This window comes from Ascaphus truei, chromosome 19 (genome assembly GCF_040206685.1).
Source record: "Ascaphus truei isolate aAscTru1 chromosome 19, aAscTru1.hap1, whole genome shotgun sequence".
NCBI lineage: Eukaryota > Metazoa > Chordata > Amphibia > Anura > Ascaphidae > Ascaphus > Ascaphus truei.
The window spans coordinates 24,483,772-24,495,808 of NC_134501.1; the positions used below are offsets into that span (position 1 = coordinate 24,483,772).

At 43.8% G+C, this 12,037-nt stretch overlaps 1 protein-coding gene across 2 annotated transcripts in view; it reads left to right on the forward strand.

Moving 5' to 3' along the window:
• Positions 1–380: 380 nt before the first annotated feature.
• LOC142470069 (uncharacterized) overlaps positions 381–12,037 on the forward strand; it is a 55,821-nt gene continuing 44,164 nt past the window's right edge. The window contains exon 1 of one of the 2 annotated variants that reach the window (XM_075576983.1): positions 381–938. The gene's annotated coding sequence lies outside the window, so the exon portion shown is untranslated. Of the gene's footprint in view, positions 939–1,361; positions 1,501–12,037 lie in introns of those variants that run through there. The other variant, XM_075576984.1, reaches the window with a different exon arrangement.

A 12,037-nucleotide genomic window follows, 5' to 3' on the forward strand; every position in this document is an offset into this window, starting at 1 on the left:
TGGCAATAATTTATGGGGTTTCAGAAAACAACAAGCTCACCCTATAAGGATAAGAATGTAGGTAACTCTCGATACAGCCCAGAAAACCCCAGATCTGTCTGAAACTAGAAGGCTGTTGCTGTGTTCTAATCAGTGTATTTGTTTATATTACTTTTCATTTTTCATCACAGCTTCAATAACAGAAAGCCCTATATCTTGTAATTGGGTTACAAGTAAATATTACAGGGGATTTTCCCCTTTTCCACAAAAAAATAAAATAAATCTGAGCATCAAACAATACAGTATGTAAAGATTTGAAGTCCAAACTAAGAAAAAAAAGCACAACCTAATAATTAAAAATAAATACATATATAAAACGCATTTATACTGACACACACACACACACACACACACACACACACACACACACACACACACACACACACACACACACACACACACACACACACACACACACACACACACACACACACACACACACACACACACACACACACACAACACACACACACACACACACACACACACACACACACACACACACCCCAGGGTGAGAGACAGGATCCCTCATACAGAAGCCCTGAGAGTTGAACCTGTTGGTGGACAGTATCGCACTCATACCTTCCAAAGTCCCTTTAACTCCAGTCCCCTCCCCGCTGCCTTTTGATTGGCTTCCTCCATGTAGACCTCTGCCTCCTGATTGGCCCAGGGGAGGGGGCCCGTCCCTCAGAGCCTGAGGGTGCTCCTGGCAGTGACGTCATGGCTCACTGATGCCCTGCTATCATGTGCCAATAATGACCTGCTCAGCTCCCATAGAGCTTAACTAGACAGTTAAAAATGACAGGAATCCAGGGGAGAGAAGGCAAAGCCACGCTCAGGGAATGTGCTTTCTACATGCAAGGCATATCTGTGTCACCCAGAACCAGCACCAGAGAAAGGTAAGAGGGAGCCCCCACACTGCACCTGCCCTGTGTTCAAAAGTTGTGCTCATGGGAACCAAGTGTCTCTGAGAGTCTGTTAGCCAACTTTTCTATCTATCTATCTATCTATCTATCTATCTACACACACACACACACACACACACACACACACACACACACACACACACACACACACACACACACACACACACACACACACACACACACACACACACACACACACACACACACACACACACACACACACACGAGAAAGAGGAATGTGATGGGGGGTCTGGATGGGAAGGGGGAGCCCCCTTCCCCCCACTGCACCTGCCCTGTGCCCCCAAGTTGTGCTCATGGGAACCAAGAGTTTGTTGGCCAATTTTTGTTTCCATTGTGGCAGGCTCTGAGACCTCTCATTTTCCTTGCTCTGCCAAGTGGAAAGGCTGTGACTGAGCTGTGTCTGCTAAAGGGATCAGTAGTGGGTCACACAGGCAGGAGTCTCAGAGTCACTACCAGAGGATATGTAAAAGTCCTTCACACTACAGTGGTGCAGCTGGAGTAGAGCACAGGAAAGGTATATAGTATATACAGTATATGTAACTATGATCTATCACACTTCATTCACTTCCAGTTTTTATACTCCTCTGATTTGTGCAGGAATTAAATAAGTGATCCCTTTCACTCCCTTTTTATTTTATTACCAGTGGTGATGCAGACATCTAAATGAAATGTATGAATTGCAACTGCAGCTATTTTTTTATTTGAAGAACAATGTGTCTGGCATTTCCCTCTTTCTTGTTATTATTTTATTTAGCTCCTGTTCTTTTTTTATTATACTCGGACTTGCATGTGAGTTCTGCGTTGTCTCAGCCAAAAGGCAGGAGCCACCAAGACTTGAGCATAGGATAGATTTGTTATGTTATTTTATTTATTTATTTATAAAATATTTTACCAGGAAGTAATACATTGAGAGTTACCTCTCGTTTTCAGGTATGCCCTGGACATAGTTAATATGACAAATAATACATGGTTACAAATACAGTTACATAAATGAACAGGGTATACATTATATACAATACATTGCATATCTTATTTTTAGTTCAGTAGATGAGAATCTGCAGCCTTTGCTCTGACTCTACCACTTCTATTCATTATTTGTATCACATAACTGCATTCGTGTACATTATTTAACCCATTCCGTGCTTGTAATGCATGAATGGAACATCCTACTGCACATGAAACAACTTGTTAACAAACATTAGTATGTCAAAATAACACTGGTTAATTAGAAGAACAGCTCAGAGACAGACACATTTTGTTTAACTGGGAATGGCATTTAGAGCCTCTTAGTAACAATGTAACACTACAGCTGCGTTCTCACGATAAACATGCCCACTTGTATTTCTTAATTAGTAAAGCAGTTTATTTTTGCCAGAAAAAAATTATCTTCAGATTTTGGCACATGTTTATTCTAAAAGATGTTATAAAGATTTACTTGTTGTCCCATTTCCCACCTTTCCTTAATACAGTATGTAAATTTTTGTAATGCTAGTATTCAATATATTTCCCATAAAGATCAAATTCCCTTGAAATTCATTACAATGACTTTTTCGTATCTAAATGCGTTTTCAAGGTTATAAACACCACTTATTACCATCATGACTTTTGAAGCGATTATCCTCATTCTGCTTTTAAATTCGTGCTGCTTTAAACTGTGTTCGCACTATTTTACCGCTGTTTCTATACTTAATGTTGCGCGTGAAATTATTTCGTAGTTAGAAGACGCAAAAACATTTGCAGAAAGTTTGTCTCTATCAGCGCGTGATGTGAGGAGATGGGCGAAGGTGTAAAAATCCGACTTGTGGAGCGAATATTCGACCTCAAATTTGGCACGGAAAAATTCGGGGGAATGTCCGCGCACATGGCCCCTAACGCTCGACACTCGCATTTGACCCCAGGTGTGAACACTTCTTGTGAGATCTGATGTTTATGTGTATATATTCTATTGAAACAAATAGCAACCCCGCACTCAAAAATACTTAAGTCAGAAATACTTAAAAATAGTATATTTTACTCATAAATATGAGAATAAAAGTGAAATGTAAACATACAGATAACAGAGCAATCAAACATAGTGTGAACAGGAAGGACAAACGAATAGGGAAAAATAAAGGGGGGGAAAGGATAAAAATAAGAAAACATAACACAATAATATTCACAAAAGTGTCAAGGGGGGGCATTATTTGTTATATATATATATATATGTATATTTATTTAAACGAGGTGAATGTGTTGGTTGGAAATTGAGCTGCGAATATTCGAGGCTGTGGATAAAGGCCACGTTTGCAGCGAAGGTGAATGTCTGCGAATAATTTCCACATCTCTTGATAGAGCTAGTATATGGAGTAATAGGAAACATTATATGGTGTGGGTATATGGAGTAATAGGAGGAGTTATAGGGAGCAGTTATATGGGGCAATAGGAGGAGTTATAATCAGCGGTTATATGGGGCAATAGGAGGAGTTAGAGGGAGCAGTTATATGGAGTAATATGAGAAGTTATATGGAGTGGTTATATGGGGTAATAGGAGGAGTTATAATCAGCGGTTATATGGGGCAATAGGAGGAGTTAATAGGGAGGGGTTATATGGAGTAATAGAAGAAGTTATATGGAGTGGTTATATGGGGTAATAGGAGGAGTTATAAGTAGCGGTTGTATAGGGAAATAGGGGGAGTTATAGAATGGAGTGGTTATATGGGGTAATAACAGGAGTTATAGAAAGTGGTTATATGGGGCAATAGGAGTTATAGGGAGCGGTTAAATAGGGCAATATGAGGAGATATAGGGAGGGGTTATATGGAGCAATAGGGGGAGTTATAGGGAGAGGTTATATGGAGTAATAGGAGTGGTTATAAGGAGGAGCAGTTATATGGGGTAATAGGAGGAGTTATAGGGAGAGGTTATATGGGGCAATAGGAGGAGTTATAGGAAGAGGTTATATGGGGTAATATGATGAGTTATAGGGAGTTATATGGGGTAATAGGAGGAGTTATAGGGAAAGGTTATATGAAGTAATAGGAGGAGATATAGGGAGTGGTTATATGGGGTTATAGGAGGAGTTATAGAGCAATATAAGGAATTAGGAAGTAGTAATTGGTGACACACATTTATTATAGCATGTATCAGGTTTAGTGTATCTTGAAGTCATTGGCTTTTATTTTATAAAGTGCAAAACCTGCACAGAATTCCTGATAAAACACCGGGTATATCAGCTAGTTCCCGATGGAAGTCAGCGCTGCGTTCTGTGCGACGTTTCCAAATCGCCGCGATCTGACTTTATAGGGTAAGGGCGACTGTTCTCCACGTTCTACACTTCAAATACATCGCCCGCTCTGCGCTAGTGTCAGCCTCATCTGCCTAACAAATGGCTAATGTATTAAAATTGCTAAAGGACAGATTTAGCTAATAAACCCCTCACTGTGCAGCATTACAGCAGGGCTGCATAATGGGACGCATATGGCCTTATTTGCAGTAAATCTCCGGCATTTTAAACGCATGCATGTTAACATCAAAATAATAGGTTGAACTCAATGGACATATGTCTTATTTCAACCTCATCTGCTATGGAAGATTTCAAAGTATTTCCCCCCAGTTTGTGTCAATAAGGGGAAAGTTAGAGGGATGTATACAATTCTGCGTTTCTCTTATCTGATTAAGGATCTGCCCTAAACATTAACCACTCGGATGAACTTGTTTCTTCTATTAAATGGAGATGCCAGAAGAAGAACAAAAAGAAGTTCTATGCATCACGGATACCATGTTATCTAAGGGGTGCGATCAGCGGTTTAATAAGACCCGTTTGTTTTTAAGATGAATGCAAACAACGCAAGAAGTTTCTAACGCTTCTGGATCGGCAAGGGTTACCCAGGGAGAATCTTCTTGCAGTCAATTTGAAGTGCGGCTGAATGCTAAGCAAACATAATAAATTGAAACGTAGCAGTCTGCACAGACTCTATTCCCAGCGCCTAGGGGGATATTGCTGTGAATTATAAAGCAGTTGGGGCCGCGCTGTTTATAAACATTATTTAAAACTGGCATTAAGCAGAAATCTTCCTAGCATGATGTGAATCACTGATCGTTTCAAGGCATCTGTCTTGTTTGATACATTTGTCTGGTTAACTGGTTTCTTGCACTTTAATAGCTGAGAATTGATGGGAGCATTTTTCTGATTACCAAATCGCGCGCAGATCCGCGGCGTCTGAACGCGGTGACCCCACCGAAATAATAATAATAATAATAAAAGGAATGTGCAAGCCACAATTACATCAAACCCCATTATCCCGATCACCCTTTATTATTATTATAGGGTTATTATATTCTATTATTACGATTTACACGGGAAAAGTCATTCAGCCGTTTTTATTTTTATATTGGAGGCAATTTGATGTCAAGTAATATTTGAGACTTTTTTTTTTTTTTTTGTAGCCAATGTGGCAGTTATCCGGAGTGACCTCACAATAATAATGTCTTATTTTGGCGTGCAATAAGGGGCGCAGCACACCAGAATAAGCATCACATGACAGGCTCGCAATTTGAGCAGCATAGAATTCAGGGAGCGGGGCAACTCCAGGCCTCAAAGGGCCGCCAACAGGTCAGGTTTTCAGGATATCCCTGCGTCAGCACAGGTGGCTCAATCATGATGACTGAGACACTGATTGAACCAGTTGTGCTGAAGCAGGGAAATCCTGAAAACCTGACCTGTCGGTGGCCCCTGATAACCGGAGTTGCCCGCTCCCTGCTATACAGTAAGTAGAAGTGTGCATGGGTCTGCGTGCTCTATATAAAAACCGTTCACGACGGTTGACATTGCAGCTTTTTAGTGGCAGCCATTTTCTTTCCCCTGAAGGAGAGGAACATGCGGTACGTCCCCTGGTAGGTATCTCGGGAAGCAGGGGAACCCTGGAGCTGAATGCGATTCAACTGCAAAGACCCCCTGCATCCCACCCATGTTAAAAATAGGGCGGTTACACATATATTTCTAAAGGGGCAGAAGTGCTCCCTTAATCCTTTAAAAAGAAGACTAAAGCAAGAATGGAATGGAAGAGTTTAGCCCCAGAAATATCGGGGGGGGGGGGCGGTTTTCTGAGCGTCCCGGGAGGCGGTTCCCGGGCGGCCGACACCGCGTGTAATGTTACTATTAGTAGCAGTAAAACGAGGGATTATTATTATTACTGAAATAGGAGCATTCACTATTTTACGCCACCAAGGTGTGCACTTTGCCCAATTTTCGATGTGCCGTGTCTCATGTCAGCCGGGGGTATAAAGAAATGCTTTGCTTGCGTTCATCCCCGTTAAGTCGCGGGTTATTACCGCGCTGATCCGTCCCTTTGCAAAGTATCTGTGTTTTCCAAGCAGACCTGCCCTCTAGCTATCAACAAGCAAGGGGCATTATATAACAAGGGGGGTAGTTCTGTATACTTGTTAATAGCGCCATCCTCTCGGAAACACCTGGAGTAAAACTGGAGTAACGCACAGTTAACAAAGCGTTGATTTCCATGCACGTGGATATAAGTCAGTGTAGTGTTAACGGGGCTTGATCCTCGTCAGGGGGGAAAGGGGCAAAACGATCTGAAAGATGGTTGGCGTTCCTTAAAGCAGCGATCTGTGCAATATTCTACATGGTTTTTTTTAAATAAATCATATCTGTAGTATTAGATAATACTTGCCTTTTTTTAAAAATTTTTTTAATTCAACTCAATGCTATTTTCAATTAGTTTTTATATACTGAGCATCCTTTGATTTCTCTAGCAGGTTTTAACCCACTTCCCCAGCAGTGCAAGATCTTTGTAGCACTTTTCTGTTTGGGATTATTTGTTGCCAATGTTCCCAGCAGTTTAAGCTGCAAACTGTAACAATAGATAATGTTACCGTAGTAATATAAGAATACATTGTAGCTGCTGAGTTACACGGACTGATGGATTGAAACTGAAAGGCGGCCATTTAGTGAGCCCTGGCAAGCAGGATCTTTGTTGATCGATCACGGGGGAACCAATCGATCGGCAGCTTAGGTCATTCGTTTTTATTAAAGGTCACCAAATGCTGCATATATTAAAACAAACCGGGGGGCGAGTGTTACCGCAGCAAACAAAATGGGAACACAGTTTTGCCGCGTCCAATATAAAAATATTGCTGCGAAGGAAAGGCGAACCCGCAGACCGCGGCGACGGAGGTAAGGGGGAGCGCGACAAGTCTTCCCAACTATGCAAATCTATATGTCGGTTGTCAACGAGTCCCCCAAATTAGGCACGCACGCAATATTCGGGTAAACTCGGAAGAATAATGGCCGCTTGAGATATTTCTTTTGCTTCGCCTCTCTTGCCGCGGCGGTGTGACTCGCGGAGCTGCCTACGTCAGCGATTTTCTACGTTAAATTCTGCTATTCTTTAAACATTTTTTTTACCCATGATTGAAGCAGGGGGTTCCCGGAGATGAACCCCATTTATTTCAGGTCCGGGGACCCCCTGCTTCCAGAGATACTTACTTCCAAAGGGGGTGCCGGTAACTCTCTGCTTTTTACAGCCTCCGCGTCATGTGGGCCAATAGGAAGCTGCAACGGATGACATCACAGCTCCCTAATGGCCCGCTGGGTGCGGGAGCTTTGAAAGGCCGCCATAATGTGACCCCTGCTAGTCACAGACAGCCGTTTCCACCGTTTGGGTCTCATTCATGTGACCAGTGGCCTCCAACTGCCGCCCCCCTCCTCCTTTTGAACCACAGCGTAAAATAACACCAACGTGACGTCACACAGCATCATGTTGCCATGGTAACGCGGCATCATGACGTCATTTGACACTGCGGCGTCGTGTTGCCATGGCGTCATTTGATGCTGCGGTTCAGAACTAGGAAGAGGGCGGCAGGTAAGGAGGCGGCCGCAACAACCAAATTACTTTCTATCAGGCCCGATAGGCCCACATTTTGCCGCCGTAGGCCCGAGCCTAACAGGTCTAACGGGAAATCCGCTACTTTGTGTGACGCAAATTGTTGGCTTTTGGATTTTTAACTCAAAACAAGGTAAGAAAGTGAAGCCCGGAGACGCAGAATTTGATTGTCCCAACCCGTGCGCCATGTAAAATCCTCGCCAACTCCTGCTGTCGTCTCCCCAGGACGGCACAGAACTCGGGGCCAAGAACATTGACGCAAACAGACGCGCGATGACAATGACGCACACCAACCCCTTCGTTGCCAGAAGCAGTGCACTGCTGAGCGCACTGGCAGCCGAGAGGTTAAAACGGCAAGGAGAGGGGCACGTGGCTAAAAGCTGACGATTTCGTTGCACCGGCAGCGTCTGCACCGCGGCGATCGGTGCTGGACGGAGCTGCGTGCTGCTCTCCGGCCCCGAAGGGGTTAACACCAGCTTCCGGGTGTGAGACGAGCCACTTGTCAGGCCGTTTAAATATCTAATCACCCGTCAGAGTATCACGGTGCATTAGCAGCGTCGGTGGAGTGGATCTGTCACCGGGCTCAACCGATTTTTGGCCGTGCTTAAAGGATTATGATTGATTCTGCTGTCTGAGCTCCCAGGACTTTCGCAGGTGTTCCTCGTTATCTTAATTAAGATCCCAGGAAAATGCCATCTTTGTGGGCGACGCTGCAGAAGGCACCGTGAAACAGGCGGCGGATCCTGTCTGTGCCCTGTGCTGTGTGTCTGCAAGAGCGTAAGCTCTTGGGAACAGGACATTTCGTGCACCTGTCCCTATTTCTGTGCCTCGTATGCTATTTCTGTGTGGCACATGGTTGCCACGGTATAAACACCAGTATAAAGACATTGAGGCAGGGAATCAGGAGCGCACTCACATCCAGGAATATATACAAAGAGACGACATACACATATAGTGCCACAGAGTTTCTGATGAAAATAATATGAATAAATAAATAGCAATCTCACTCACGTTTCCCGTGAGAAATCAAAGCTTTTGGTTATCTGGAGAGACCACCTCAGATACAGGTTTCAATGGGGTTGTCCGTCAGCATACAGTCACGTAGAAAAATGGGGGAAGGAGGATCCCATATGTGGAAAATGGAGGACACAGAGATAGAGCAATATTGCTTTATAACAGAAGAATAAATATGCAAAAGTTGCACTCACAAACATAAAATGGATTCAGGCATTGGGACCTCCCGGGGTCAGACAGTGGTAACAGGGAACACTTTCTCCTTCTCTGGTATTCCACCCGTGGCGGCCGTCCACACTGGAGTTTTGCAGGAAGAAGGAACCTATTCTTTTGCAGGATGTCACCACAGTTCACCAAGAGCCTGATAGTCCCTTTTTAGTATGTGCAGTCCACCCTACGCGTTTCGCTCGAAATCAGAGCTTCCTCGAGCGATACGCGTAGGGTGGACTGCACTATCTCTGTGTCCTCCATTTTCCACATATGGGATCCTCCTTCCCCCATTTTTCTACGTGACTATGCTGACGAACAACCCCATTGAAACCTGTATCTGAGGTGGTCTCTCCAGATAACCAAAAGCTTTGATTACACACGGGAAACGTGAGTGAGATTGCTATTTATTTATCCATATTATTTTCATCAGAAACTCTGTGGCACTATATGTGTATGTCGTCTCTTTGTATATATTCCTGGCTGTCACTGTGAGTGCGCTCCCCATCTCCTGCCTCGGTGTCTCTCTCTGGTCTTGGATAGAGTCCTTTAAGGAGCAGCACCCGTTCAGAGCACTGTATAATATTATTATTATTTTTATTTTCCATTTTATTTCCACCTTCACAAGTGTGATCACTTGACAATATAATACGGTATTTGTGCTTGTTCCTTTGTTCTCACAGTATAAATACATACACACTGGCATACGGTATGCTAAGCGTGGCACGTTGGGGGGTTTCGATGCTTCGAGAATTTGGCATTTGACTCTGAACTTGCAGTTGAATGTTTGAGCCCAACTTCAAAATCAAACATACAATCCCTAAACTTAACTCCTAAACCTAACCCCTAACCCTAACTCCTAAACCTAACGCTAACTCCTAAACCTAACCCCTAACCTTAACTCCTAACCCCTAACCTTAACTCCTAAACCTAACCCCTAACCATAACTCCTAAACCTAACGCTAACTCCTAAACCTAACCCCTAACCTTAACTCCTAACCCCTAACCTTAACTCCTAAACCTAATCCCTAACTCCTAAACCTAACCCCTAACTCCTAAACCTAACCCTAACTCCTAAACCTAACCCCTAACTCCTAAACCTAACCCTAACTCCTAAACCTAACACCTAACCTTAACTCCTAACCTTAACTCCTAAACCTAACCCCTAACCTGAACTCCTAAATTTAACCCCTAACCATAACTCCTAGCCCTAACTCCTAAACCTAACCCTAACTCCTAAACCTAACCGCTAACCTTAAATCCTAACCCCTAACCTTAACTCCTAAACCTAACCCTAACTCCTAAACCTAACCCCTAACCTTAACTCCTAAACTTAACCCCTAACCTTAACTCCTAAACCTAACCCCTAACCTTAACTCCTAAACCTAACCCCTAACCTTAACTCCTAAACCTAACCCCTAACCTTAACTCCTAAACCTAACCCCTAACCTTAACTCCTAAACCTAACCCCTAATCTTAATTCCAAAACGTAACCCCGAACCCTAACGCCTAATCCTAACCCCTAACCTTAACTCCTAAACCTAACCCTAACTCCTAAACCTAACCCCTAACCTTAACTCCTAAACTTAACCCCTAACCTTAACTCCTAAACCTAACCCCTAACCTTAACTCCTAAACCTAACCCCTAACCTTAACTCCTAAACCTAACCCCTAACCTTAACTCCTAAACCTAACCCCTAACCTTAACTCCTAAACCTAACCCCTAATCTTAATTCCAAAACGTAACCCCGAACCCTAACGCCTAAACCTAACCCCTAACCTTAACTCCTAAACTTAACCCCTAACCTTAACTCCTAAACCTAACCCCTAACCTTAACTCCTAAACCTAACCCCTAACCTTAACTCCTAAACCTAACCCCTAACCTTAACTCCTAAACCTAACCCCTAATCTTAATTCCAAAACGTAACCCCGAACCCTAACGCCTAAACCTAACCCCTAACCTTAACTCCTAAACCTAACCCCTAACCTTAACTCCAAACCTACCTCCGGCAACCAAATACTGTGGGCGAAATGGGCACGGTTACCTGTCCCATGGCGGCTAACCGGCAGCGAAGACAAGTCCCATTCCGGTCTCACGCATTAAGACTGAGTCTCGCTCAATGGAAGGCAGTCTCACGCATTAGGAGTGAGTCTCGCTCAATGGAAGGCAGTCTCACTCATTAGGAGTGAGTCTTGCTCAATGGAAGGCCGTCTCACGTATTAGGAGTGAGTCTCGCTCAATGGAGCGCAGTCACTCATTAGGAGTGAGTCTTGCTCAATGGAAGGCAGTCTCACGCATTAGGAGTGAGTCTCGCTCAATGGAGCGCAGTCTCACGCATTAGGAGTGAGTCTCGCTCAATGGAAGGCAGTCTCACGCATTAGGAGTGAGTCTCGCTCAATGGAAGGCAGTCTCACGCATTAGGAGTGAGTCTCGCTCAATGGAAGGCAGTCTCACGCATTAGGAGTGAGTCTCGCTCAATGGAAGGCAGTCTCAAGCATTAGGAGTGAGTCTCGCTCAATGGAAGGCAGTCTCACTCATTAGGAGTGAGTCTCGCTCAATGGAAGGCAGTCTCACTCATTAGGAGTGAGTCTCGCTCAATGGAAGGCAGTCTCACGCATTAGGAGGGAGTCTCGCTCAATGGAAGGCAGTCTCACGCACTAGGAGTGAGTCTCGCTCAATGGACATCGGTCTTACTGATTACAAATGAAAATCATTCAAACACAATTCCAGTTTTTATGAACAAAGCTCACTTACTGGAAGCCAACCTGCCTTATTAGCAGTGAGTATAACTTGTGGGAAATCAGTCTCAATGAGTTCAAGTCTCTCATTCCGCAAAACTTCAATAACAATCGCACAATCTCACATCATAAACACAGTATAATGTGCCCTTGTATGTGAGTCCCTCACAATGACGCTACCAGAACACCAACTAATCCCCGGGGTGAGTGCC